The sequence below is a fragment of the Leucopleurus acutus genome, assembly GCF_964270905.1.
Source record: "Leucopleurus acutus genome assembly, chromosome: 4".
In the NCBI taxonomy this organism is placed as follows: Eukaryota; Metazoa; Chordata; class Mammalia; order Artiodactyla; family Delphinidae; genus Leucopleurus; species Leucopleurus acutus.
In genome coordinates this window covers 18,900,630-18,918,310 of record NC_139146.1, presented here as the reverse complement: position 1 = coordinate 18,918,310, position 17,681 = coordinate 18,900,630, and positions in this window count along the sequence as shown.

Sequence of the window (17,681 nt, the reverse complement as noted above, 5' to 3'; positions counted from 1 at the left end):
GTGCTGAAGAAATGAGAAAGCAAGATGCTAAATTAGGGGGAGAGGAGTGACAGAGGAAATGAGAGGGAGGGAATCAAATGCTGTTTAAACCATTTTTAAGGAAAATTGCATATCTTATTTGCCAAAAAAAAATCACTGTGGATGTCAAAGAACACTAGCTTTTCATAGCTGGAACCAGAGATGACTGGGAGCTTGAGAGGCTGTACTGAAATGGACTTGAAACTTTCTTTGTGCCATTTGTCCCCAGCAAACAAGATCTGGCTGCTCTGGGAAAACTCTCTAGCTATCACTATGAATCCATTGAGAAGTTCTCTTCCACATCACTCACCCCTAATGAAGCTCTATTGGATTGAGTAAGGTCAGTGGTTTTTATATTGGGATTAAAGAGGAGGACAGACCACTCCATGTAGCACAATGGCTACAAACGAAAGAACTGATTGGCAGAAGCCAATACTTAGAGAACTACTTGGAAGAAGACTTTCCAGATATTGGTGGAATTGGAAAAAGTTGCGACTTGAAAATATACACTCTATCTTCCATTTGGGATTTTTTAGTTCTTGTAGTTAAAAATATCCCTTCACTGGGACTTCCCTGGTGGTCCAGTGGGTAAGACTTCACGTTCCCAGTGCAGGGGGCCTGGGTTCAATCCCTGATCAGGGAACTAGATCCCACACGCATGCCACAACTAAGAAGTTTGCATGCCTCAACTAAGACCTGGTGCAGCCAAAAAATAAATAATAAATAAATAAATATTTTTTAAAATACCCCTTCACCTGTATACTTGCTGGAGAATGTGTAAATTATTACAACCACTTTGGAGATCAATTTGGAAATATCTAGAAAAGTTGAAGATGCAGATTTCACACAACCCAGCAATTTTACTACTAGGTGGCTACAATGGAGTGAATTGTGTCTGCCCAAAATTCATAAGTTGAAGCCTTAACCCCCATGGGACTGTATCTGGAGATAGGGCCCTTAGTAGGTAATTAAGGTTAGATGAGATCATAAGGGTGGGACCCTAAACTGATATGATAAGAAGAGGTGAAAAGAGACCTCTTTCTCCTTCTATCTGCCTTGTGAGAACAGAGTTGGAATGTGACCATCTACAATTCAGGGAGAGAGCTTTCACCAGGATCCAACAAGGCTGACATCCTGATCTTGGACTCCCAGCCTCTGGAACTGTGAGAAAATGAATTTTTGCTGTTTAAACCACCCAGTCTATGGTATTTCATTATGGCAGCCGAAGCTAAGATAGTGACTATCCTAGAAAAGCTCTTATGCATATGCATGAAAGAAATATAAGGATGTTCATGAGACTATTGTTCCTGATAGTAAAAATAAGGAACCATTCTGACTTCCAGTAGAGAAATAAATAAACTGTTCGTTCACATAACAGAATTCTATAGAGAAGTTGAAATGAACAATATTAACATGTACCAATGTAACTAAATCTCAACAATATAATGTCAAGTTAAAAAAAAATCAAGCTGTCAAAGGACACTTACGTATGCTATCATGTAATATTTGAAACACCCAAAACAATAGTTTATAATTTTAGAGGTACATACTTATATAGTTAACAAACATATGCCTGGAAATGATACACACCAATGACTTCTGACAAGGGAGGGAAAAGTGATACCAGAGGCAAGGGGGTGATTTTTGCTATATCTGTAGTGTTTTATTTTTTAATACGAAATGAAATTTGTGCCAGTTTCAGCAGATTGTTCACATCTTTTAAATCTGAGTGGTAAATGCATGGTAGCTGTTAATTAATTTTCTGTAGGTTTCACATATTTCATAAATAAAAGATGTTTTCCCTTATCATCTGGGTTTTCAGCAGTACAATAGTACATTTTAGACAGTTTTCTTATCTACCTTTTATATATGCTGTAATAGAAAGCCCAGAGAAATTAGCCAACACGGACAAAGTGTCCAATCTAGTTAAATGGTAACTTGAGAATTAGAAAGTAGTTTTCTGTCTTGTTCCATAGTGTACCCTGTATGTCTGTTAATTATGTGCTACAGAGATGAGGACTCCAACTTTGTCATCTAAGCCAGAAATAATCCAAATCATGCCCAACTGTGGAAGAGCATGTTTGAACCCACTGCACCCTTCCTGTCCCCCAAATCATACTCCACTGTTGATGTGTTACCTATTTTACTTACTCACAGGCATCAGCCCTCCTTAGGAGGGTTCAGATTTTCCAGTTATTTTAAAAAAAGATATAAGGAAGTAAGACTACTGAGCTAGAAATTTTCCAAAACAATTGAAAAGTTAGCAGAAGCTTTAAAAGGGAGGTTTACTGATTATAATTAATTTTGGCTACAAGATTTTAATTAGGACATTTAAATTATTTGTAAGATAGATTTTTATTGCTGTTCAACATAGATTTATAGCATGAGAATGAGTAGTCACTTATACTGAATTTCCAAATTAATCTAAATAATTGAAAATTTAAAAAATAGGTGACATGAAGAATTCTGCAATATAATTCTGAAATAATAAGTAGAAAATATCCAGGGACATTAAGAATAAGATTTGTTGAGACTTCCCTAGTGGAGCAGTGGTTAAGACTCCATGTTCTAAATGCAGGCAGCCTGGGTTCAATCTCTGGTCAGGGAACTAGATCCCACATGCATGCTGCAACTAAGGAGACCATGAGCCACAACTAAGAGTTCACATGCCACAACTAAGGAGCCTGCGTGCTGCAACTAAGGAACCCTCCTGCTGCAAATAAGACCTGGCACAATCAGATAAATAAATAAGTTAATATTAAAATATATATATGTATATATAAATTTTTAAAAAGAATAAGATTTTGTTTCTGCAACACCTAACATATCCAGACCAAAAAAAAAAAAAATTGTTTATCAGATGCTCTATATTATGTTTTACACAGTTGGGGTAAAGAATTTTGGCTACATTAATTAAGTAGTGTCAACCTACTTCAGACACCTGATGGTATTATTTAACCTACATTTCATAAAAAATAAATATGTAAATAAAAAGGACTTGAAGGAAGACAACTTATTTTGAGAAATAATGACTAAATATGCAAGTTATGCATAGTTTCATACTACAAATTTACCAAAAATACACAGTTGGGGGAAATGTGGTATTATTCACACACAGTGGCTAGTACACACACACACACACACACACACACACACACACACACACACATCCTATGTTTAGCCACCTATAGGTAAGAAAATGGTCTCTACTGTTGCTCAAATCAGATTGCCGTCTTTTTTTTTTCATTGTCTGGATTTTGCTGGTTCTCCAAAGTATGTCCCATAGTATTCTCATCTGTTTCTTCCATCATCAGAGCCCTCATCTCTATTTCCAAAAAAAACAAAAAACAAAAATAGCTTAGCCTCCTGCTTATCTTATTGTTCAAAATTTATTTTCTTAATTCTATCTTGATAATTAGTATTCCTGAAACGTTCTTTCCTTGCAACGTGCTTGGTAAAACGTAGTTGTGCTCTGTGTCCCCCCGCTGGATGCCTCTGTGATATTCCCCTGCTGGGTTGATGGAAGGGATGTTTTAACTCTAGTCCTCTGGGCAGGAAAAGGGCCCCTATGATTGGGTTAGCAGTGAAAACATGAAGGCCCTGACACTGCTTCCACCCAACCATCCGACACTCCTCAGCGCACAGCAGTTCAAGAGTCTTTAGTCAATGATAGTATGGGGTTGCTACTCACATTTATAGATTTTTACTTCTTAATTTTTGTATGGTTTGATATTCGATTTATCCACAATATATACCTAAGAGGTACTTATTCCTAAAAGGTACTTACATATTTCTAATAAAAACGCAGAAGGAAATAATGTAATCAGGACACCTATATATTTTCCCAATAGCTTATAATTAAAGGACCCCATTCCAGGACGTAATTTATTTTGACTATAAATGTTTCCTTGTTTATATATATTTAATTCTTTTGTATGTCACTTTTTTGCAAACAGAGAGTTATACAACTGTGTTATTAACTCTTTTGTTAAGTGTGAAGAAAGTGTTCCATTCTCAACTAAACTGGAGCTAGAAAAAATTGTTTCATTTTTGAAGACTTCACAGCCTGTGTGTGACTATCCACTACACAACCCAAGAGATGCTAAGGTATACAGTGGTAGCAGCAACCTTCCTTCCTTTTTAGTGTTCTACTGTGGAATGCTTATTAATATTACTTGGACGCTGAATTTATACTTAAGCAGATTATATTGACTTCTATTTCTAATTCATTTTTATAGTAGCTTCCTAACCAAGTTTTAAATGCAATTGAATTTTCTTCTTTTTATTTAAATTATAAACTTTATGTTCATAAAAATTCAAACCATATATAGGTATGGTGTATAAAAAGCAAACATCTTTACCCTCTCCCAAATCACACTGTCCTCTCCCAGAAGTAACCGTTGTTAACAGTTTAGGGAGTCCCATTATGTCATTTTTACATGAAATAATTGAATTCTTACCTCAGATGGAGGAAAATGTCAAATATCTTCAAAATTGGGTTGGAGGGGAAAAAAGTCTTTTTTAAAAATCTTCAAATAATATATTTTCCCCTGATAATTCCATGGCTTACATTATGAGTAGCATCAGATTTGGTTTTAAGAGAAACTCCTGACTTTTCATTTACATAAATAATTAGTTACCAAGGAAGTGGGTTCAAGAATAATACAGTTTCTGTAAACTTTTCCCCAAATTGTGCTAGATAAATTACATCTTTAACTTTGATGTTTCTTTAAATCTCTCACTAATTTAGGTCAAACTATCAGAATAAGAATAAATCAAACCACACCTTTACTCACCAAACTGAGACAAGACCTCAACGCCCTCTAGTGGAGTGACCTCTCCATGCTCCATCATATGGACCAACCCTCTGATTCCAGTGGGTAAGATGAATTGATACAAGCTCTTCATATTAGAATTGTACTTCCTTCTTTCATTCATTTAATTAATATTTAAACTTGTATTTTAAATTTTCTGGTTAAAATGAACCATCATCAAGAACACAAGGGAAAATATTGGGGGGGGGGTCATGCCCATATATAAAATATCAATTAATAACTTTTATCACTATAATTATCTCGGATCTTCCAAGTTATCTGCTTGTCTCGACTGCCTACTCTTGGCCATATCATGACTCTCTACCATTAAATCTACAAAGACTTGAATCTATTCCTTTGTTTAAAAAAATATCTTTTTCTTTAAGTTCATTTCTCCAGATGTATCACTTCCCTTAAGTATTTCTTCATTAATTTTCCCAAAAAACTGCAAAATAACCACTGAATTCATTTTTCTGCTTTTCTCCCTCTGAGAATACAGATTATCAGCCTCTCCCATTTATAATACCTGTTCCAAGGAATGATGAGAGCAGCAGAGCATAGTAGTTAAGAGCAGAAGGTGGAGCTAGAGGCCCTGACTCAAAGTCCAGAGGAGCCATTTACTGTCCATGTGATGCTGGGCTAGTCATTTAAACCCTCAGTGTCTCAGTTTCCTCATCTGTAAAATTCAGATTGATGATAATAGTATCCAAAAAGCATAGGACTTAATAAGAAAATCCATGTAAAAGAGATAGAACAGTGCCTAACACATAATAAGCACTCAATGACTGTTAGTTAATATTGTTATTTCATCAGAGTCTTATGAATAAATAATAAGGTAACCTAAATGAAATATTTGAATCCAGTCCTAAATGCAGCTATTCACTAGTCAGGCTCTCACCATCCCTTGTTTACATGATTGCAGTAGCCTCCTAACAGACCTTTAGGCCAGCAGTCTCTCCCAATTATAGTCCACTGTCATCAGTCTGGTTATGGAACTGACCTAGGGTCTGCTTGCCTACTGCACAGCAGAGCCAAATTATTGACACTGGGTTGTGGTGAAAGAAAGTACAGTGTTCATTTGCAGGGATCCAAGCAAGGAGTACAGGCAACTCATACTCAAAAGATCCAAACTCCCCAGTGGCTTTCAGGGAAAGGATTTTAAAGGCAACATTTCAGGTGAGAACTGCAGGGTGCATGGCTTTCTTCTGATTGGTTGGTGGTGAGGTAACAGGGTGATGTTTCAGGAATCTTAATCATCAACTTTCTGGTTCCAACCAGTTTGGAGTCTAGTGCTTGTGCTCAGCAAGAAGTCACCATCCTCCATCTGGTGGGGGTGGGGTCCTTAGCTCCTGCAGAACAGCTCAAAGATATATATAATATTGTTATGTATATCCCTAATTAGTAACTGTTTAGGTCCGCTCTTTGGAACTCAGCAGTGGCCCAGGAGACTAAAGCCTTTTTCTACAAACAAGAAATGGGCAGAAGGGCTTTTGTACCTGGGAGGGCCCCTTAGGGTCCTGCTCGGTTTCAATCCCCCCTTTCCTCTGATACTCCTCAATCCTGAGGGGAACAGGTATGGGACAAGAAAAGGAATAAAGTTTTGGATAGAAAGGTTAGTCATCAACTCAGCAGGGGAACTCGGTTTTAGGGCGACTCAGTTTCAGATTTATTCTCCTAAAAATAATGTTGACATTTCTGGTTCAGGATATGATGAACTAATCTTCCTGCTGAAAACAACTGTAAAAGCTAATATGTGAAACAACTGCGTGAAGGAACTGAAAAGCACCCAGTTTGGGTACGATTGGAAAGGAAAGACTACAATCCTTGAGAGAAGAGAAGTACTGGAGTGCAGGTCTGCACTCACCATGACTTTCCCCTGAGGGCATTTTCTAATTCACAAAATAGGGGAAATAGGCCCCAAGCAGAAAGGTAGGAATCTTAATTGGGCTCAGGGGAAGTAGGTTGGAATCTGGGGCTGCCTAAGTGTCTAGGACTTGAGAGGAAAAATTATAGATAACAGGGATTCAATCAAGGTGGAGTGAAATGAGAAAATTCTCCAAATCCCCCAAGTTTACCCCCTCATTGGCTAACTCCTTAGTTACACATGCCCAGGGTGAGACCCCAAAAACCTCAGCAGAAAATAGCATCTGAGAGAACAAAAGAGCTGAGCAAAAGTTTAATTAAATAGCTGTGCAATGTTGCAAAGATTGAAATTTGAGTTCAAGCCCAGGCAAGATGAAGGCAGAGGGTGTCGATAAATACCCAGGGCTTTCAGTCAAAACATGGAAGTACTGTATCCTGTGAGTAAGGACAAACCTAAAATATAAAAACCTTGATAATAACTAAAACCATCTCTCAAAAGAATTAAAATTATCCTTCTGTATTTTACATACCTACTGGAAGAAAACTTAGTCTTCTGTGAAGGAATATGATAGCATTTATAGCCTCTCCAATTTTTCATCCATAATACCTGGCTAAAAAAAAAAAAAACCAAATAACTAAAAGCCATAATTTAAAATAACCATAAAAATAGACCTAGGGATAATTAAGATATTGAAGCAATCAGACAGGGACTTTAAAATAAAAATAATAAGTGTGTTCAATAAAACAGAGGAAAATATGGAGAATTTCAACAGAGACCTGGAATCTATTAGATATGGTAGAACAGAGACCTTCTAGTAAACTGGAAAACAAGTAAGTAAACTACACTTAGTTTGAAGCAGAGAGAGAAAAAGGGATAGAAAATACAAAAAAGAATGTAAGAGATATATGAAGAATAGTGATACAGTCTAACATGCATGTAATTAGAGTCCTAGAAATGGAGAGGAAATGATAGTTCAGAAAAAACATTTGAAGAAATACTAGCTAAAAATGTTTCAAAGTTGATAAAAGACATTAAACCACAGAATCCAGACACTCTGTGAACCTCATGTAGAATAAAAGTATAAAGAAAACCACACCTGGCTACATCAGAGTTAAGCTGCTAATAACCAAGAAAAACAGAAAAATCTTGAAGCACTCAGAGGGGAAAAAAACCACACATTACCTTCAAAGAAGCAACAATAAAGCTGTAAGCTTACTTTTCAACAAAAATGATGGAAATCAGAACATAATGGAATGGCATTAAAATGCTAAAAGAACAAAAAAACCTTTCTACCTTCTCACGTAGAATTCTGTACACAGTAAAAATATTATTAAAAAAAAAGAAGGCAAAAATTAAAGCCTTTTCAGACAAGCAAAAGCTGAGCTTATCACCAGTAGCTCTTTACCACAACAAATACTAAAGAGTTATAAAGGCTGAAGAAAATGATCCTAGATGGAACCACTGGCTTGCATAAAGGAATGAAGAGCACCAGAAATGTTATGTGGGTAATCTAAATGAATACAGACTGGTTTATAAAAGACAAATAATTATAATATCTTGTAGGGATTTGAATATATATAAAAGTAAAATATATGACAATAGCCAATAAAAGAGAGAGATAAATGGAATTAAACTTCTTTTGATTATCATTATAATGTAAAATTCTATTTGGGGGAATTGGTAAAAGTACTAATTAAAGGAAAAGTGTAATAAGTCTAGGATGCAAGTTGTATTCTATTATTACTTAATAAACCACCCCAAAATTTACTGGTTCAGCAAAATTACAGTATTTATTTTGCTTACAAATCTGCAGTTTAGGCAGAGTTCAGTGGGGACATCTTGTCTTCAGTGGGGACATCTTGTCTTTACTCGGAATCAGCTAGGATGGCTCAAAGTCTGGATGCTGGAAGTATCTGAAGGCTCCCTAACTTGCCTGCCTGGTTAGTTGATGCTAGCTATTGGCTGGAACCTCCATGGGGCTATGCCCAGAACACCTACATGTGGTTGTGCCATGTGGCTGCCTAACATAGCATGGTGGCTGGGTTGGATGCTTAGAAAGAGAGCAAGGCAGAAGCTATATCACCTTTTCTAATCTATCTTCAGAAGTCTTGTGTCACTTCCATTACATTCTATTGGTTAGAAGCAAGTCACTAGGTACAACCCATATTCAAAGGAAGGGAAGTGAAGAATCTTCCTGTTGATGGGAGAAATGTCAAAGAATTTGTAGACATAATTTTTGTTCTTTTTGTTGCTTTTTGTTTTGTTATACTGGAAGAATCACAATTCTCATTCTTTTTTTTAAATTGAATTATAGTTGATTAACAATGTTGTGTTTATTTCTGCTGTACAGCAAAGTGATTCAGTTATACATATATATATACATTTTAAAATATTCTTTTCTATTACAGTTTATCATAGGATACTGAATATAGTTCTCTATGCTATACAGTAGGACCTTGTTGTATATCCATTCCATATATAAAAGCTTACATCTGCTAACCCCAACCTCCCAACCCATCCCTCTCCCAACCTTCTCCCCCTTGGCAACCACAAGTCTGTTCTCTACATCTGTGAATCTGTTTCTGTTTCATAGATAGGTTCATTTGTGTCATATTTTATTTTATTTTTTTTTCTTTTTTGCGGTACGTGGGCTTCTCACTGCTGTGGTCTCTCCCACCACAGAGCACAGGCTCTGGACGCGCAGACCCAGCGGCCAAGGCTCACGGGCGCAGCTGCTCCACGGCACATGGGATCCTCCCAGACCGGGGCACGAACCGGTGCCCCCTGCATTGGCAGGCGGACTCTCAACCACTGTGCCACCAGGGAAGCCCCATTTGTGTCATATTTTAGATTCCACATATAAGTGATATCATATGGTATTTGTCTTTCTTTTTCTGACTTACTTCACTTAGTATGATAATCTCTAGTTGCATCTATGTTGCTGCAAATGGCATTATTTCATTCTTTTTTATGTCCGAGTAGTATTCCATTGTGTATATGTACCATATCTTCTTTATCTATTCATCTGTCAGTGGATGTTTAGGTTGTTTCCATGTCTTGACTGTTGTGAATAGTGCTGCTATGAACATAGGGGTGCGTGTATTTTTTTGGACTAGAGTTTTGTCTCGATATATGCCCAGAAGTGGGATTGCCTGATCATATAGTAATTCTATTTTTCATCTTCTGAGGAACCTCCATAATGTTTTCAATGGTGGCTGTACCAACTTACATCCCCACCAACAGTGTAGGAGGGTTCCCTTTTCTCCACACCCTCTCCAGCATTTGTTACTTGTAGAGTTTTTAATGGTGGCCATTCTGACTGGTGTGAGGTAGCACAATAAAACTAAAATTAATGAAATAGAAAACAAAGACACAATAGGATAAACAAATTCAAAAGTTTGTTCTTTGAAAATTCTAATAAAACTGAGAAACCTCTAGCAAGATCGATTCAGGAAAAAAATAGGGTATAAATAAACAATGTTAGTATTGAAAAAAAGGGACATAACTAATATGCAACAGAGATATATTTAGTTGAAAAGATTTTCATATTCATTACAAACATAGTTTCTTTCCAGTATTGGCTCCAACGATTAATAGGAGTACATAGGAGATGAAGGTTCACTAGATCCTCCTGTAACTGAATGCTTGGCATCCCTCTCTAGTCTATCAGTGTGTTGGCTGATAACTTCCTTCACCCCAGGACTCTCTCCACATTACTGATGTAAATGACACAAAATTATGATGCCTAACAATATGACATGAATTTTTTTCAACTTTTTTTTATTGAAGTACAACACTCACACAAATGCACAAGCCAAATAAACAGCTCAACGGATTAAGACAATGTAAACACTTAAGTAATTACTACACAAGCCAAGATATATGAAGTTACCAACACTTCAGAAATCCCCTGCAAGCCCCCTCCTAACAACTACTTCCTCCCTCTTCCCCAAGGTAATCATTATTTTGTCTTTTAGATATGCCTGGGTTTTGAACTTTATAGAAATGGCATTTATGCAGAACGTATACTTTTGTTCCTGGCTTCTTTCTGTCGATGCTATGCTTGCAATTCATCCGTGTTGCTGCATGTGAGTGAATTTGGTTTTTCATTAGCATATGCATTCCACTATATAAATATATAACTATTTATTTATATATTCTACTGTTGATGGACATTTAGAGTATCTTTAGTTTGGGGCTATTATGTATACTGCTGCCATGAACAGTTTTTATGTCTCATGGCCCATATATGCACACATTTCTGTTGTATATGTTCCTAGGAATACATGCTGATCATAACATATACATATGCTACTCTTTCTCGAATAATGCCAACTGTTTTCAAAGCAGTTGAAGTGATTTATACTCCTAGAAGCAGTAGTTGAGAATTCTCATTGTTTCACATTCTTACCAACACTTTGAATTATTGGTTATTTTAGTTTTAGCCATTCTGGTGGATTTATAATTCTCTCATGGCGACATTAATTTGCATTGCCCTTGTATTTGTTTCATGTGGCTATTGGAACAAATTATCAGAGACTTCGTAGCTTAAAATGACAGAAATTTATTCTCTCATAGCTCTGGAGTCCAAAATTCGAAATCAGTTTCACTGGGCCAAGATTAAGGAGCCAGCAGGGATACACTGCCAATAGGTGAGAATCCATTTTTTAAGTCTTCCAGCTTCTGGTGGCTGCCAGCATTCCTTAGCCATATCACTCCAATCTCTGCCTCTATGCTAACATTTCCTTCTTTTCTTCTATGTGTCAAATGTCCTTCCGCCTCTCTTTCATATGGACACTGTGATTACATTTAGGGCCCACCAGATAATCCAGGAAATCTACCTCATAATCCTTAATCATATCTGCAAAGTCCTTTTTTTGTCATATAAGATAACATTCACATTTTCTAGGGCCTAGGACAAGGATATCTCCTGAGAGGCCATTACTCAGCCTACTACCTTCCTTATTTTGATTAATTTTCACATGTTTTTGATCACTTGGATATCTTCTTCTATGACATGTCTGCTTAAGTCTTTTGCTCATTGTTTTAAACTGGGCTTTTTCTTACGGATTTTTAAACAGTTATTTATATATTCTACATACAAGTATTTAGTCAGGTATATGTATTTATTTATTTTGAATTTTTGAATTTTATTTTTTTATACAGCAGGTTCTTATTAGTTATCCATTTTATACATATTAGTGTATGTATGTCAATCCCAATCTCCCAGTTCATCCCACCACCACCACCCCCACCACCACCACTTTCCCCCCTTGGTGTCCATACATTTGTTCTCTGCATCTGTGTCTCAATTTCTGCCCTGCAAACCAGTTCATCTGTACCATTTTTCTAAGTTCCACATATATGCATTAATATACGATATTTGTTTTTCTCTTTCTGGTCAGGTATATTTATTGAAAATATCTTTTTCCACTTAGTAGCTTATGTCTTCATACTCTCTGTTTATGAAGAGAGGTTCTTATTTATAATATAGTCCAATTTATAAGTGTTTTCCTTTAAAGTTAGTGCTTTTTGTATCTTAATTAGGATCTGATTCCAAGATCATGATGATATTTTCCTAGGTTATCTCCTGGAAGCTTTATATTCTTATTCTTCATGTATAGATCAACAATCATTTAGAATTAATTTTAATGTATGGTGTGAGTTTGGGGTCATGTTTTCCTTTATTCCTTATGGATATCCTATTGACTCAGAACCATTTGTTATAATGAAAACGTCCCACTGATCTGCACAGTTACTTTTGTTTTAATGCAAGGGCCATATATGTATGAATCTGTTTCAGGACTTTCTGCTCTATTCCATAGGTCCATTAGTCTCTCCTAGTCAGCACCACACTATTTTAATTACTATGGTCTGTAATAAATCCTGATATTCAGGCAAGCTAGTCCTCTCACCTTGTTCTTCAAATGTGTACTGGCCCCTTGGATTTCTGTAAACTTTAGAATCAGCTTGTCAAGTTCCACACAGGCTAGGATTTTGGTTGCACTATATCTATGGATCAATAAAGGGAGAACTGACATCTTTATAGTATTGAGTCTTCCAATCCATGATCATAATAATATTCCTCTATTTATTTAGGTCTTTTTTAATTTCTCTCGATATTCTTTTATAGTTTTTGATGTAGAAGATTTGTATAGCTTCATCAGATTTAGTCATAGGATTTTTATATTTTTAATACTATTATAATTAGTCTCTTAATTTTTTTCATTTTCCAGTTATTTGTACCTGGTATGTAAAAATACAATTGTATTTATATTTGCATTTGCATAACAGCCTTGCATCAGCAATATATGAGTTCTTTTCACTATTCTGTGTATGCATCATGTCATCTGCAAATAAAAAGAATTTTATTTCTTCCTCTACTGGCTAGCTCATCAGGACAGTATTGAATAGAAGTTAGTGATAAAGGACATTCTGTTGTTATTCCTCATTTCAGAGAGAAAGATTTGAATGTTTTGCAATTAAGATGATGTTTGTAGGTTTTGAAGATACCTTCACACAGTTAACAGAAATTCTCTCCTATTCCTGGTTTGCCACAAATTTTTATAATGAATGGAGGTTACATTTGATCAAGTGTGAGATATTTTTACCTACTGAAATGATTACATCATTTTTGGTTTTTATTCTAAAATGTGATATATTAATTACATTGATCAAATTTCAAATGCTAAACAAATCTTGTTTTTCTGAAACAAAACTAACTTGGCTAAAATGCATCATGCTTGTAGCTTCTGGTAACAAAGTTTTGCCGACCTCACAAACCAAGTTTGGAAGAGTTACCTCTTTTTCTATTTTCTGGAAGAATTAAATATCCTCTTCATTAAATGGCAGAAATCACCAACGAGCTATTTGGACCTAGAGTTTTCTTTGAAGTAACATTTTAATTTTCAGGGTCAATTTCTTTAATAATTAAAGAATTGTTTAGATTTTGCTACATATTCTTGTATCCTTGGCTTGCTGCTGATTCCTAGGCCAGATGGTGATCCATCCAATATGTATTTTCATCCATTTTAAGGTGTTTGTCGGTCTGCTTTTGTAGTTGCCAAGATTCTATCAGCACCAACCTTGAAATCACCCCGCTTTTAGTGCTGCCTGAAGCCCAGTAGTTAGTTACTTTCACTGCCAACACCTGCTTGTTAGCAACTAAAATATCAGTCAGAACTCTAGGACATCCATACCAGCCAATGGCTCTAAGGAAAGGATCATTTGAGTGACAGCTTCAGGTTGCAGGAACTGCAAAATGGAACTTTATAATAAAGTTCTTAGGGGTCCTCTCATTGGTGGGCTGAATTCCTCATGATATCCAAGTGCTATGATATGAATGTGTATGTTTCCCCCCCCCCAAATTCATATGTTGAAATCCGAACCCCCAAAGGTGATGGTATTAGTAGGTGGAGCCTTTGGGAAGTGATCAGGTCATGAGGGTACAGCCCTCATGAATGGGATTGGTGTTCTTATAAAAGAGAGCCCGCAGAGCTCCCTAGCCCCTTCCAATGAGGATACAATGAAAAGCCTGCAATCCACAAGAAAGCCCTTACTTGACCATGCTGTCACCCTGATCTCAGACTTCCAGACTTCAGAGCTGTGAGAGGTAAATTTCTATTGTTTATTCTGTGGTATTTTGTTATAGCTGCCCAAACAGACTAAGACACCAAGCTACAAATATTAGGTAGAAAACTTGCTGAATTTCAGGTATGTGGCTGACAGTGAGTAGTCAGAGAACAGTAGCACCCTAATGAATGGTATTGCTGTTTAACTATATTCTCATGTGGTAAGTCTAATTAATCTCCTCTATATTTAGTATGGAGAGTTGTAATTGTTACTTGGTTACTTGTATATCTAGCAACCCAGTTGATAAGAAGTGAACACACAAGTTTCAAGATGGGGGACTGTATTAGTTATCCCTTGTTGTGTAACTAATTACTCCCAAGACTTAGTAGCTTAAAATAACCTTTATTATCTTAGTTTCTGAAGTTCAGGAATCAAGATGTGGCTTAACTGAGTCCTCCTCTGCTTCAGGGTCTCTCACTGGTTGTAATCAAGGTGCCAGCAGGGGCTACAGCCCACCTCAAAGATGAACTAGAAAAGGATCCATTTTCAAGCTCCTTCAAATGGTTGCTGGCAGGATTTGGTTCCTTGTTGACAGACTGAAAGCTTTGGTCCCTCACGTGCTGTTGGCCAGAGGCTGCTCTCAGCTCCTTGCCATGTGGTTCTCTTCATAGGGCAGATCAAAACACAGCAGCTTGCTTCACCAGAGCAAGCAAACAAAACGGCAAGAGAGTGCCAGTAGAGGGAAGTAAACGTCTTTTAAGACCCAATATTGTAAGAGACCGCCCATCATTTTTGCCACATTCTATTAATTAGTAGCCAATCATTGGATCTACTCCACACTCAACAAAGGGATTACACAAAGGCAAGGATACCAGGAAACTGGATCACTGAGAGCCACTTCAGAAGATGCCTACCACATGAACTACCAGCCAACTTAGAGACAATAAGATCCACATCTAATTCATTGTATCCTTCACAGCCCCCCTACCTAGCAGACAATCTAAAAACTTTGATGTTGATTAGTGACTGAAATGATTTTTCTTTTAGTAAGCATTATTCTAATTTCGACCACCTTTATGCCTTTATGAGAGCTTCTTAAGTTGTCCACATACTGTTGGATTTGATCTTGCTCCCGGGAGAGGAAGGAAAATGTAGAAAACTAGGTAAGTTTGAATTTGTTCTGGGATAAAAGTAAGTGAATTCTAAGATCTTTGGCTAAAATGATTCAAGCTTTTTAAGTCTTATCATCTTACGTTATCTGCCTTTATTTGACTGTGAAACCATAAAATAGTCATAATTTTCAATTTTTTCTTTTTTTTACAAAATTTATAAATCTCAAAAAGTATTTTTTAAATAAATTTATTTTATTTATTTATTTTTGGCTGCATTGGGTTTTTGTTGCTGTGCGCGGGCTTTCTCTAGTTGCGGTGAGCGGGGGCTACTCTTCGTTGCGGTGCGCGGGCTTCTCATTGCGGTGGCTTCTCTTGTTGCAGAGCGCAGGCTCTACGTGCGCAGGCTTCAGTAGTTGTGGCACACAGGCTCAGTAGTTGTGGCGCACGGGCTTAGTTGCTCCGCGGCATGAGGGATCTTCCCAGACCAGGGCTCGAACCCATGTCCCCTGCATTGGCAGGAGGATTCTTAACCACTGTGCTACCAGGGAAGCCCTCAAAAAGTATTTTTAATAGGGAAACATTTTGAGATGTAAATACCCCAACAAATTTCACTTCATCTTAAGGAGTTAATTTCTGCCACAGCAGTCATAGAAGCCTGAATATGTTCCAAAATAGCTCAAGAGTTCTGGCCTGGTCCTGGATTTTCCTCGTCTAGCAATATTCCCGGGGCCATTTTTAGAGTTTGAGGCATTTTAGTTGGGTTCAGTCAAACATAAAGCAAACTCAAACAGATCTAATGCTTATAAAACTCTCCCTTACTCCAGCATTGGATTAAATCCAGATCATCTCATCTAAAAAGTAAAGATGATTATTTTTCAAATGGAAAATTCAATGGCATGATAAATAATCACCTTGTCCCCCACTTTTTGTATAATTTTTTTTTTTTTTTTTGCGGTACATGGGCCCCTCACTGTCGTGGCCTCTCCCGTTGCGGAGCACAGGCTCCGGACGCGCAGGCTTAGCGGCCATGGCTCACAGGCCCAGCCACTCCGCGGCATGTGGGATCCTCCTGGACCGGGGCACGAACCCGCGTCCCCTGCATCGGCAGGCAGACTCCCAACCACTGCGCCACCAGGGAAGCCCGTCCCCCACTTTTTAACTCTCAGAATTAGACTACAGTCTCGTAGGACAAATACAGTTATTGTGAGAATAAATACTGATAAAAGACACATTATTGCCCTCTTACTGTTACAACAGTTTGAACATCTATAGAAATAATCTCATGAAGTAAACTTTTTAAAATTTAAAAACTGATCCATAATTAAAATCAAAAGACAAACAACAAACAGGAAAATACATGTAACACATATGACAAGATTAATTTCCTTTGTATAGAAAGAGCTCCTAGAAATCAATAAATTTTTTAAAATCCACCAGAAAAATAGGCAAAGGACACAGACAGACAATACACAGAAAGGAAAAAAATAGATCCCAAATACGAAAAGATACTCAATGCCTCTCATAATAGAATTTAACATTTAAACCTACAATGAGATATGACTTGCAACTTGTTACATTGGCAGAAATCAAAAAGGTTGGTAATACTTTATCAAAAAATGGGCATTTTCATATACTATTAAGAATGTAACTTGGCAAACATATTTTTAGAAGACAATATCTATCAAAATAAAAAATGTTTAAATTAAAATGCATATAGCTTTTGACCCAACTATCTCACTTGTAAGAATTAATTCTACAGATATACTCACATCTATACAGAGACATATGTATAAGGATATTAAGGAAAAGATTAGAAATAAAGAAAATGTCCACCAATAGAAGACTCTTAAATAAAATATAATCTTTACAATGGGATATTATATAGCCATTAGAATGAGTCATTTTATTTGCATTGCTCTGGAAGTATCACTAAAATATATTAAGTGAAAAAATTAATATATACAATGTATGTAGTATGCTATCATTTGTGGGAAAAAAATCTATTCTTTATTCATGTGCATAGGTATATGCACCCTCTGCAATGATCCATAAGAAACTGGTAAAGATAATTATCTCTGAGGAGACCTGGGGCTGAATGGTAAGAAGACTTATTTAGAACTCTTTAAACTTGTTCATGTGTATTTTTAAGTGTATTACCCACTTAAAAATATAAATCTTTTAACAACCTAAAGGCCATAATTTTCACATCTGAAGCATGTTTAGTAGGTATATCATTCTTTAGTCTAGAGGAAATGCTACATAATTAGGAATTAAAAATACTGTGAAGCACTTAAGAACATT